Source organism: Gossypium hirsutum, chromosome A08 (assembly GCF_007990345.1).
Source record: "Gossypium hirsutum isolate 1008001.06 chromosome A08, Gossypium_hirsutum_v2.1, whole genome shotgun sequence".
Lineage (NCBI taxonomy): Eukaryota > Viridiplantae > Streptophyta > Magnoliopsida > Malvales > Malvaceae > Gossypium > Gossypium hirsutum.
This window is the reverse complement of record NC_053431.1, coordinates 45,519,216-45,530,173: the sequence shown is the minus strand read 5'-3', so window position 1 is coordinate 45,530,173 and position 10,958 is coordinate 45,519,216. Positions and strand designations below refer to the sequence as shown.

Genomic DNA, 10,958 nt, shown 5'->3' with positions numbered 1-10,958 from the left:
TGTTAAAGGTCCGGCCCGAAGTATTTGGAAGAGCTTTTCTTGGGGCCCTAGTGGAAACTGTAGGAGAGGGTGACAAATTTTTGCAATTGGACCCGCAGAGGATGACGCTCCCGTCCTCTTCTTCGAGGCTGGTACGGCTGTTTTATTTCCTCTTGAAGATGACATTGAAGGCCTGTAATATAAAGAATAATAATAATAGGTAAACATATTCGAAGGGGAAGTAAACTATTTCAGCCAAGACTACTAATATGAAGCAAACTCAACCACAATAATAATGAAAATGAGAATAGAAATGTAATGGGTATAAGGTTTTCCTAGTCTCAATTTAACACAAATTGTATGGTAACTAACCTAGGAATGCAATTTAAATGATAGACATTGGCATGATAATAGCATGAAAATAAGCATAGTAATGTCATGGATATGAGGTGTGTCTAACAACTTGATTTAATTCAAAATGTATGATAAAGAACCTAAAAATGCAAACTAAATGATAAAGTAATGAACAAAAATGAAAATCAGTTCAAAAGTAATGGAGATTATGGTAATAATAAGCATTAGTAATGAGTAAAATAGAAGTGAAAGGAGTAAACAAAAGCTAAGGGAGAGAGATTGAGCTTTAAAAACGAAGTTGGAGGCCGCGTACGGGCGTGGTAGGGGGCCGTGTGGAGTTGCAGCGGCTAGGGCTAGGGTTTTTGAATGGAGAAGAAAGTGAATAGTGCAGGGTATTTATAGATTTTGGGGCACGCGGCCATGTCACACACCCGTGTTCCCTAATTTCAGCGCGTGTGATTCGCGAATTTCAAATTTGGGCGCGTCTGACATTTAGTACACGCCCGTGTTCCTCGGGCATGTGGGTTCACACAGCCGTGTCGCACGATCGTTTCTAGCTTCGTTTGCTTCTCCCATGCCCGTTTTAGTTCAACAGGTTCGACCACGGGTGTTAGACACGGGCGTGTCGCACGCTCGTGTTGTTTTGGCAGGCTCGTGCATGGCCATGTCACACCGTCATGGTGTTTTATCGTAGCCCGTGTTGGGGAAATATTTTGCCCTATTTTCATACAGCCTTAAGCATGCCCGTGTGCTTGGCCATGTCTCTGTGGAAACACCTGTATTCAAGATCTCTACTTAGTAGGTTAGGAGTTAAATGCCAAAATTTAAAGAAATTAATAATGTTAGTGCTCGGGTTGCCTCTCGAAAAGCTCTTATTTATAGTCTAAGCTCGATATACCTCTTCAGTAAATGGTCACGATGGTTTGAGGAGTTTATATTCCTCATTCCTGTTATCAATCTCATCAAAATAAGGTTTTAATCGGGTATTGTTTACCTTAAAAGTGCCGAACTTGGGATGACTCACCTCCACCTTACCGAATGGAAAAATACTGAGTACCATAAGAGGGATTTCTTCATTCGGTGTGGTAGTGATAATGTGGAGATCTGCGGCATCTAATAAGACCTTATCACCAACCTTAAGTAAATTTGGGGAGGTGTCGAACTCATTCTAGCGTAATTTTGGTTTATCGTGTGTTCTTGGTTTATGTGCTCGCCATTTGACTAGCTCCTCTATCCGTAGCCTTCGTTCTTTATGAATGTGTCCTCTATCATTTCTAGAACATGGCTTGTGAACTTCTTTGAAGCTCAATTTCTGCAAAGTCATATTGCCAGTTTTAGTAGATTGGTGTGGACCATTACCTTCAATGTTCGATAAGATGTTAGAATTACGTGCTTGAAGGGTGATCGTTTCATCTCCCACACTAAGTGTAAGCTCACCTGTGCCAACATCAATAATTGTTTTAGCAGTTTCTAAAAAGGGCCTCCCTAAAATCAAAGGGGTGTTATTATCCTCCTCTATGTCTAGAACAACGAAATCAATGGGAAATATGAACTTATCTACTTTCACTAGTACATATTCAATAATACCCTTAGGGAATCTTATAGTTTTATCTGCCAATTGAATGCTCATCCTAGTTTGTTTAGGTTTCCCAAGACCTAGTTGCTTAAACATTTTGTAAGGCATGACGTTAATACTAGCCCCTAAATCATCTAATGCATGACTTATATCTAAACTACCAATTAAGCAAGGAATTGTAAAACTCCCTAGATCTTTCAATCTGTGGGGTAGCTTATTTTGTAGAATAGCTGAGTAGACTGCGTTTAGCTCCACATGCGACACTTCGTCCAACTTCCGCTTATTTACTAAAAGCTTTTTTAAAAATTTCATTACATTTGGCATCTGCGACAAAGCTTCAATAAATGGTAAGTTAATATGTATTTTTTTCAAAAGTTTGAGGAATTTACCGAATTGTTCCTCTGAGCGGTCTTTCCTTGTCGCGTTAGGGTATACGACATGAGGTTTATATTCTTCATTCACCATTTTGTTATGACTTACCTCACTTTTACCTTTGCTCACCACAGTTTCTTGCATCAATTCTGGCTCAGGCACAATGAATCCTTCCTTATCTTGAGTACTAATTGCGTTGAGGTGTTCCCTTGTATTAGGTTCAGTATTACTTGGTAAGCTACCTTGTGGTTGTTCGGAGATTAGTTTGGATAGCTGGCCTATTTGAGTTTCGAGCCCTTGGATCAATACTTGTTGATTCTTAAGTGCTGTCTCAGTATTTTGGAAATGGGGTTCTGATACCGAGATGAATTTAGAGAGCATCTCTTCAAGGTTTGGTTTCTTCTCTTGTTGATAAGGTGGCTGTTGAAAACCCTGAGTATTTTGTGGCTTTTGATTCCCTTGACCACCCCAAGAGAAATTTGGTTGGTTCCTCCAACCTGCATTATAAGTATTACTGTATGGGTTATTTTGAGATCGAAAGTTATTGTTATCCATATAGTTGTCTTGTTCCTCTTCGGTTGTAGGATTGAAGGATTGATATTCTGTATGCACACCTCCTCCACTTGAGTCAAACCTCATTACTGGATGTACCTGCGTAGAACTAAGTAAACCATCAATTTTTTTATTGAGAAGTTCTAGCTGATTTGACAGCATAGTAACTGAGTCGACGTTATAAACGCCGATTGTTTTTGTTGGCTTAGTCCTCATGACTTGCCACTGATAGTTATTCAGTGACATTTCTTCAATGAATTCATAAGCCTCTTCAGGTGTTTTGTTGTTGATGGTTCCTTCAGCAGCTGCGTCAATCATCTGTCTTGTTGAGGGATTCACACCATTGTAAAAAGTTTGAACTTGCAGCCATAGAGGCAACCCATGGTGAGAGCACCTTTGCAATAGATCCTTGTATCTCTCCCATGCATCGTAAAGTGTTTCTAAGTCCATCTGCACAAAAGAAGAGATATCATTACGTAACTTAGCCGTTTTAGCCGGTGAAAAATATTTTAGTAGAAATTTTTCGGTCATTTGTTCCCAAATAGTGATGGACCCTCGTGGTAACGAGTTCAACCACTATTTAGCTTTGTTTCTCAGTGAAAAAAGGAATAACCAAAGGCGAATGGCATCATCAGAAATGCCATTAATTTTGAAAGTGTCGCAAAACTCCAGAAAATTCGCCAAGTGAGTGTTGGGATCCTCATCCTGCAAACCATCAAACTGAACAAACTATTGTATCATCTGAATTGTGTTAGGTTTCAGTTCAAAATTATTCACAGCAATAGCAGGTCTAACTATACTTGACTCAGTTCCTGTTAAAGAAGGTTTAGCATAGTCATACATAGTACGTGGAGCAGGATTTTGATTAGCCGCAATTGCAGGAGGTAGCTGATTGCCTTGGTTTTCAGCCATCTCTTCGGTTGGGGGTTGACTGTCATCTTCTTGCTCATTCTCTGTGTATCTTAAGCTTCGCCTTATTTCTCTTTGGTTTCTACGAACTGTGGATTGATTTCTTTGTCAAAAAGTAATGGTCCCGACAGGTTTCTTCTAGTTATAAACTATGAAAACCTGCCAAAAGAAGGAAAAAGAAAGTTAATTAGTAATAATAATAAAATTAAATTTAATTAAAAATAAATTGCTAAAGTAATAAAAATTGAGTGTTCCTAATATTTTAGTTCCCCGGCAACGGCGCCAAAAACTTGATCGCGAAGTTTCGTGATAGGTTTTAAATATTTATAATTACTCATTCTTGAACAACTATTATCGCGATGTAGGCAAGTGTACCTATTGAAGAATAGTATAGTTTTAGTAAGACCGGATTGTCGAACCCAAAGGAACTAAAAGTACTAGTAATGACTGTCTTTTTATTATCTAGCCTAAGAATAAAAGGGGTTTTTGTTTTAATTAACTAATTATCTAAACTAAGAACTCACAAAGAAAAGAATTGGGGAATTGCTTTCGGGAAAATTGATTGACTTGAGACAATACCTAAGGAAAAATTCACCTATGCTCGTGTGGTCTGCCCGTGTGAGGAGGTCCAGGCCGTGTTTATTTCGTACTTTGGCCTATTTTCTCTATTTTTGGCCCGTTTCTCGTTCCTTTCACTCTCTATGCTCTCCTAAATATGAAACATAAAATTAAAGCATTAGGAGCATCGAATTCACCAATTCTAATGAGAAATCATCCATAAAATGAATTAAACATGGGGTAGAAATATGTATAATTTACAGTTTATCAGTGATCATTCTCTTTCGACTGATATGGTGGGAAGGGCTTCGGTTTTTCAATCAAGGTAAGTGGTTGTTGATTGGATGATCTAAGTGTAATAGTATAGTGTTATCTTGATGCTGGTTGATTAAGTGTTTACCTATTTTCAGTTGGTGCTTCGTGACTCTTTGAAGGAGGGGGAAAAATCCTTAGTTGGCGTTAGGGTGGACAGAACTTCCCTCGTGGCTTGACTGAAGGTATGTTGTTGTGAGGTTAACGATTGGGGTAGTTGTGTGTATTCAATTGAGTACTGGACTAAGTGAGTAATTAAGGATTATTGTTTAAGTGTAGGGTTCAAAGGTACGGGCAGTCTCTTCTCTCAGCAAATAGAAGCAAGGTGTCTAAAAATACTACCCTAATCGTAAATCGGTAAAATCAGAAATAATTGACCATCGATGCTACACGAGCGTTCGCTCCCTCACGTGTAGTCCGTATGCCTACACATGAGCATATGACAGTTGAGGCCGGCCATGAGAGATTTCATGGTCTGAGGTAGTATCGGGCTATATTGTGCCGAAATAAGCCGTGTGGGCCCCACGAGCATGTGGGCCCCTACGGGTAAACCACACGGATGTGTGAAGAATGTTGGGCCAGGCTGTGTAATCCACACGGCCAAGGCCATTTTTGGGCTTTGTGGGCCACATAGACATGTGGGCCCACATGGGCCCGGGTTATGGGCCTTGGGCCTATTTTTACTGTCTGACTTTTAAGGTTGTACGGGTCACCCTAGACGACTGTGGACCTGCTGTTGGGTCAGTAAGTGTACTTGGAGCCCTAATCGATAAAATGAATATTATGCCCCTGCATGATAAAATGACTGTTATGCTCTATGAGATATATAATTATATTTGACCATGCCACTTTAAACACATTGAATACAACTCTGATATTGTGACACGACGTGACACGACATGACATGATGCATGATATGTTGCAAGGGGATGGGTTATATTATGATTGGAGGAAGTGGACTGTACTGGCAGCTCTGTTGCCGCAACCAATACTATTTTAGAGTGTAGGGATGGGTGGGTTATTATATCACCACATGGAGTGTAGGGCTGGACGGAGATGGAGTGTAGAGGCTGGTTGGGTAGGATCTTTAATTGTATATCTGTACTATACTGTCACTGAAATGGGCTCTAACCCAACTGATACTGATACTGGTACTGTAATGGGTTAAGGCCCTAACTGATACTGAATTGTCACTGGATTGGGCTTAGGCCTAAACTGTATATACTCACTGTTTGGTTACTTGATATGGGATTACACACTGAATTTTTCATAACTCACCCATCTGTTTATCTGTACAGGTAATCCCCAGAGTTAGGCAGATTGGTGCTACAAGGGACTCAATGGTGGCCGCACAATCGCACTACTTTCGTATTTAATTTTAAAATTATAAGTAATTTTATTTTTGGGTATTTTTAATGTAATAAGGCCTCTTTGGATTTTATTTTTAATTTGTGATTTTAATTTGCTTTGGTTATAACTGCTAGTATTAGGAACTCAAGTTTTAAAAAGAAACAATGTTTCAAAAAGTAAACGCAAGAAAGCAATTGATTTAGAAAGCTTCCACTATAAAATGATATCTTGACATTCAAAAAGTTTTTAAAATAAATACCTTTTGGTTTGGTCACAAGTTTAAAATGAATGACTCATTTTAAAAATCATCATTAAGATAACACAACAAAGATAAATATGGAAAGGGTTTTTTTTCAACGATATCGCACTTTGCCAGAAAACACTTCAATGTGACATCTTCAGATTCATCCAAAACATTTAGGTTGGGTTTGTGGTGTTACATTTAATGGTATCAAACTCAGGTTGCAAAAATCGTCTGTGGATTTGGGTTCTTTCTAAAACTTGAAACTTTTAAAAAGAACTGTTCCATATGAATTGAAGGTGTTTTGGAATGTTTTTACTAAATGTGTGGTACACCGAGTCTTCTGCGCTGAATCTTTAAGTCTTCGGAAACTATTGTATGTTTAAATTAAAATACTGAGACTATTGCAGGTAGTAGATTGCATTGAAATACTCTAATTAGGGTAAACTAAAAATTGTAGTAAGACTGCGATCTGGAAAAATGAACTCTGAATTACTAATACTGTTTTCCATAAAACATCCATTAATAAACACTGGAACTATAAAATTGATGCATAAAACTATTAATACAATTAAAATGCAATTTGATATGAGCACCAGGGGTACTCGCGAAAGGGGTACAAGGGTCTGCGGCGGAGGCTGAGGAGGTGCTCGTACTGGGTCTTTCTCATCTGGCCAAATGCCTAATGTTGAAGCTAGAGAGACACCGGCTTCACCTGTGACTGAGACTGGGTCTCATGAGAGTGCGGTTGGGGACAACGCATTGTCCCAAGCTATGATAAGGATTCTGAAGAGGGTCGCTGGGCCCAATACTGGTGCTGTGGGTCATGGGTCAGATACGGAATGACTCTGGTCAAATAGAGCTGAGATTTTTAGGGGTATTGCTAGATTTTCCCTTAATGTGGTGGAATATTAGATTGAAGCCACAGAGAGGATCATGGATGATCTCGACTGTGCCCCCAGCAGAAACTAAAGGGTGCAGTGTCACTGCAACTAGATGAGGCCTACCATTAGTGGCTTATGGTTAAATAGGGCACTCAGCCCGATCAGTTGACCTGGGAATTTTTCAAGACTACTTTCCAAAGTAAGTATGTGGGGGTTAGCTATGTGAATGCTCGGAGGAGAGAGATTCTGAATTTGACTCAGGGGGATAAATCAGTGGCTGAATATGAGCTTGAATTTTTACGGTTAAGCCGTTATGCCCGAGGGATGGTGGCAACTGAGTACGAGCGGTGTGTTCATTTTGAGGATGGCCTCAGGGATAGTCTTCAGGTTTTGATAGCTCCACAGAGGTAACGAGATTTTGCCGCTTTGGTTGATAAGGCAAAGATCGCCGATGATGTGAAGCGCATTGAGCGCCAGAATCGTGAAAAGGAGAGAGGTGGGAACAAAAGGGATTCAGAGCCCTCAATTTCATTTTTGAGGCCTAAGAAAAAGGCCAGGTTGATGGGCTAGTCAAAGTTGGGGTCCCTATTGCTGCTACTGGACTGTCCACAGTCCTGTGCTTATTGTGGGAGATGCCATCAGGGAAAGTGCTGGAAAAGGATTGCGACATGTTTGATATACAAATCATTGGAGCATCGTATCAGAGATTGTCCATAGAGGCCCGTCCAGATACAAGCTACTGGTATGGGTACTGTACAATTGTTGAGGGGTGTTCAGCAACCATCGAGATGCTGTGGTCAGGCCAGAGGTGAAAATAGCTTGGGTCAAGGTTAGAGGGCACCGGGCAGAGGTGCTGGTCATACTGAGGCGAGGCAGCCAGCCCTGGTTTATGCTATACATCGCCGAGAGGATGGAGTTCCCCAAATATTATCACAGGTACGTTCTCTATCTATAATGTACCTTATACTGCACTGATATATATAGGATCTACCCATTCCTACATAGTTTGTAATGTGTTTGAGACTTTGGGTTTCTTGGTTAAGAGTACTACGAGTGAGGTAACTGTGTTGAGTCCATTGGGGCAATCAATGAGGGTAGATAAACTGTTCAGAGATGTGCCTTTAGAGGTTCAAGGAGTTATCTTTTTGGCAGATTTGATGGAACTTCTTTTTGGAGAATTTGACTTGATTCTGGGAATGGACTGGCTGGTTAAGCATCGTGTGAGTTTGGATTGTGCTACTAAACGGATGGTACTAAGAGCTGCGGAGGATGAGGAGGTAATTGTAATTGGGGAGCATTAGAATTATTTGTCAAATGTAATTTTTGCATTAAGGGTCGAGAGATTGGTTCGTAAGGGTTGTAAGGCATACCTGGCCTACATTAGTGTTCCAAAGTCTGCGGTTTCTTCTGTTAAGGATATCAGAACAGTCAAAGACTTTCCAAATGTTTTTCTTGATGTGCTGCCTGGGTTACCTCCAAACCGTAAAGTTGAGTTTGGGATTGCGCTCCTGCCTGGTACAGCTTCGGTGTTTATCGCCCCTTATAGAATGGCACCGAAGAGCTTGTGGAGCTTAAGGCTCAGATTCAAGAGTTGTTGGATCGTCGATGCATTCGACCTAGTGTGTCTCTATGGGGAGCACCAGTTTTGTTTGTGAAAAAGAAGGATGGATCCATGCGTATGTGCATTGATTACTGATAATTGAATAAATTGACTGTTAAGAATAAGTATCCCTTACTGAGGATTGATGATTTGTTCGACCAGTTTCGTAGAGCTTCGATTTTCTCTAGGATTGATCTCCGATCAAGGTATCATCAACTGAGGTTTAAAGAGACTGATGTTTATAAGATAGCATTTAGGAGTCGTTATGGTCACTACGAGTTCCTAGTGATGCTGTTTGGACTAACGAATGCACCAACGACTTTTATGGATCTGATGAATCGAGTGTTCCAGCCCTATCTGGATTGGTTCGTAGTGGTTTTTATTGATGACATTATGGTGTATTCGAGAATTGAAGATGAACATGGTACACATCTCTGAGTGGTTCTGCAGATTCTGAGGGAGAAACAACTGTACGCTAAGTTTAGTAAGTGTGAATTCTGGTTGCGAGAGGTAACATTTCTAGGCCATGTGGTATCCGCTGAAGGGATTAGGGTTGATCCTTGGAAAATTGAAGCTGTACTAGATTGAAAGTAGCCTAAGACGGTATCTAAGATTCGCAGTTTTCTAAGACTGGTAAGGTATTATTGGCGATTTGTTGAAGGGTTTTCATTGATTGTTGCACCTCTAACTAAGTTGTTACGTAAGGGTGTGTCGTTTAACTGGACTGATGCGCAGCAAGAGAGTTTTGAGAAGCTTAAGAAAGTTTTGATCGAGGCCTCTGTTTTGATTCAGCTAGAGTCTAGGAAAGAGTTCACTGTCTACAGTGATCCATCACATGTCGATTTGGGGTGTGTATTGATGCAAGATGGTAAGGTTGTAGCATATGTGTCTCGACAGCCTAAGACGCATGAGGTGAATTATCTGACACACGATTTGGAGTTGGTGGCGATGGTATTCGCACTGAAGATTTGGAGGCATTACCTGTACGGTAAGAAGTGTCTCATTTACACTTATCACAAGAGCCTCAAGTATCTCCTCACTCAGAAGGAGCTAAATCATAGGTAGCATAGATGGATTGAGTTGCTAAAAGACTATGACTACGCAATCGAATACCATCCTGGGAAGGCCAATGTGGTGGAGGATGCGCTGAGTTGTAGAGCTATGACTGATCTGAGGGTGATGTTTGCTCGCCTCAGTTTATTTGATGATGGGAGTCTGTTGGTCGAGCTCCAAGTTAAACTGACGTAGGTTGAGCAGATTAAGGGTAAAAAGTTGGAAGATGAGTGACTGGGTCTTCGTTTTCGGCAAGTTAAGAGTGGGAATATTGTGGATTTTGGACTGAATAGTGAAGGGGTTCTCTATTTTCGTGAGAGAATCTGCATACTAAAGGATACTAATTTGAGGCAATCTATACTACGAGAGGTGCATAGTAGCCCTTATGCTATGCATCCTGGTGGAAACAAGATGTACTGTGACCTTCGTGAGTTGTATTGGTGGCCGAGTCTTAAATGTGAAGTTACCGACTTTGTGAGTAAATGTCTAACTTGTTAACAGGTTAAGGCTGAACATTAGTTACCTTCAGGGTTGCTTTAGCTAGTTAAGATTCCACTTTGGAATTAGGAGAGAGTGACTATGGACTTCGTTAGTGGGCTACCCTTAACGCCTACTAAGAAGGATTCAGTATGGGTCATCGTGGATCGATTGACCAAATCTACCCATTTCATACCAGTTTATACTGATTACTCATTGCAGAAGCTGGCTAAACTATATGTGTCTGAGATAGTGAGACTGCACCATAATATCTGATAGGGATCCTCACTTCATGTCTCAATTTTGGAAGAAGCTGCATGAAGCTCTGGGTACAAGGTTAGACTTCAGTACTGCGTTCCATCCTCAGATAGATGGTCAGTCAGTGAGGGTGATTCAGATACTAGAGGACATGTTAAGGAGTTGTGTGATTGATTTTTGAGGCATTTGGGAGGATTACTTGCCGCTAGCAGAGTTTGCTTATAACAGTAGCTATCAGTCTAGCATATAGATGGCACCTTACGAGGATTATATGGTTGTAGGTATCGTACTCCTTCATGTTGGACTGAGTTGGACGAGCGATGTATTCTGGGCCCTGAATTGGTTTCTAATACCGAGGAGAAAGTTAGATTAATTTGAGATTGTCTGAAGGTGTCATCAGACAGAAGTCATATGCGGATCTGAAGCGTAAGGAGAATGAGTATTTTGTGGGGGGCTTTGTTTTTCTCAAGGTCTCACCATGGA

The 10,958-nt window shown here is 40.6% G+C and overlaps 1 non-coding gene across 1 annotated transcript; it reads left to right on the top strand.

Moving 5' to 3' along the window:
• Positions 1-3,209: 3,209 nt before the first annotated feature.
• Positions 3,210-3,316, top strand: LOC121205310 (small nucleolar RNA R71). The gene has a single exon (XR_005900394.1). It is a non-coding gene; the product is annotated as a small nucleolar RNA R71 (small nucleolar RNA).
• The last annotated feature ends 7,642 nt before the right edge of the window (positions 3,317-10,958 follow it).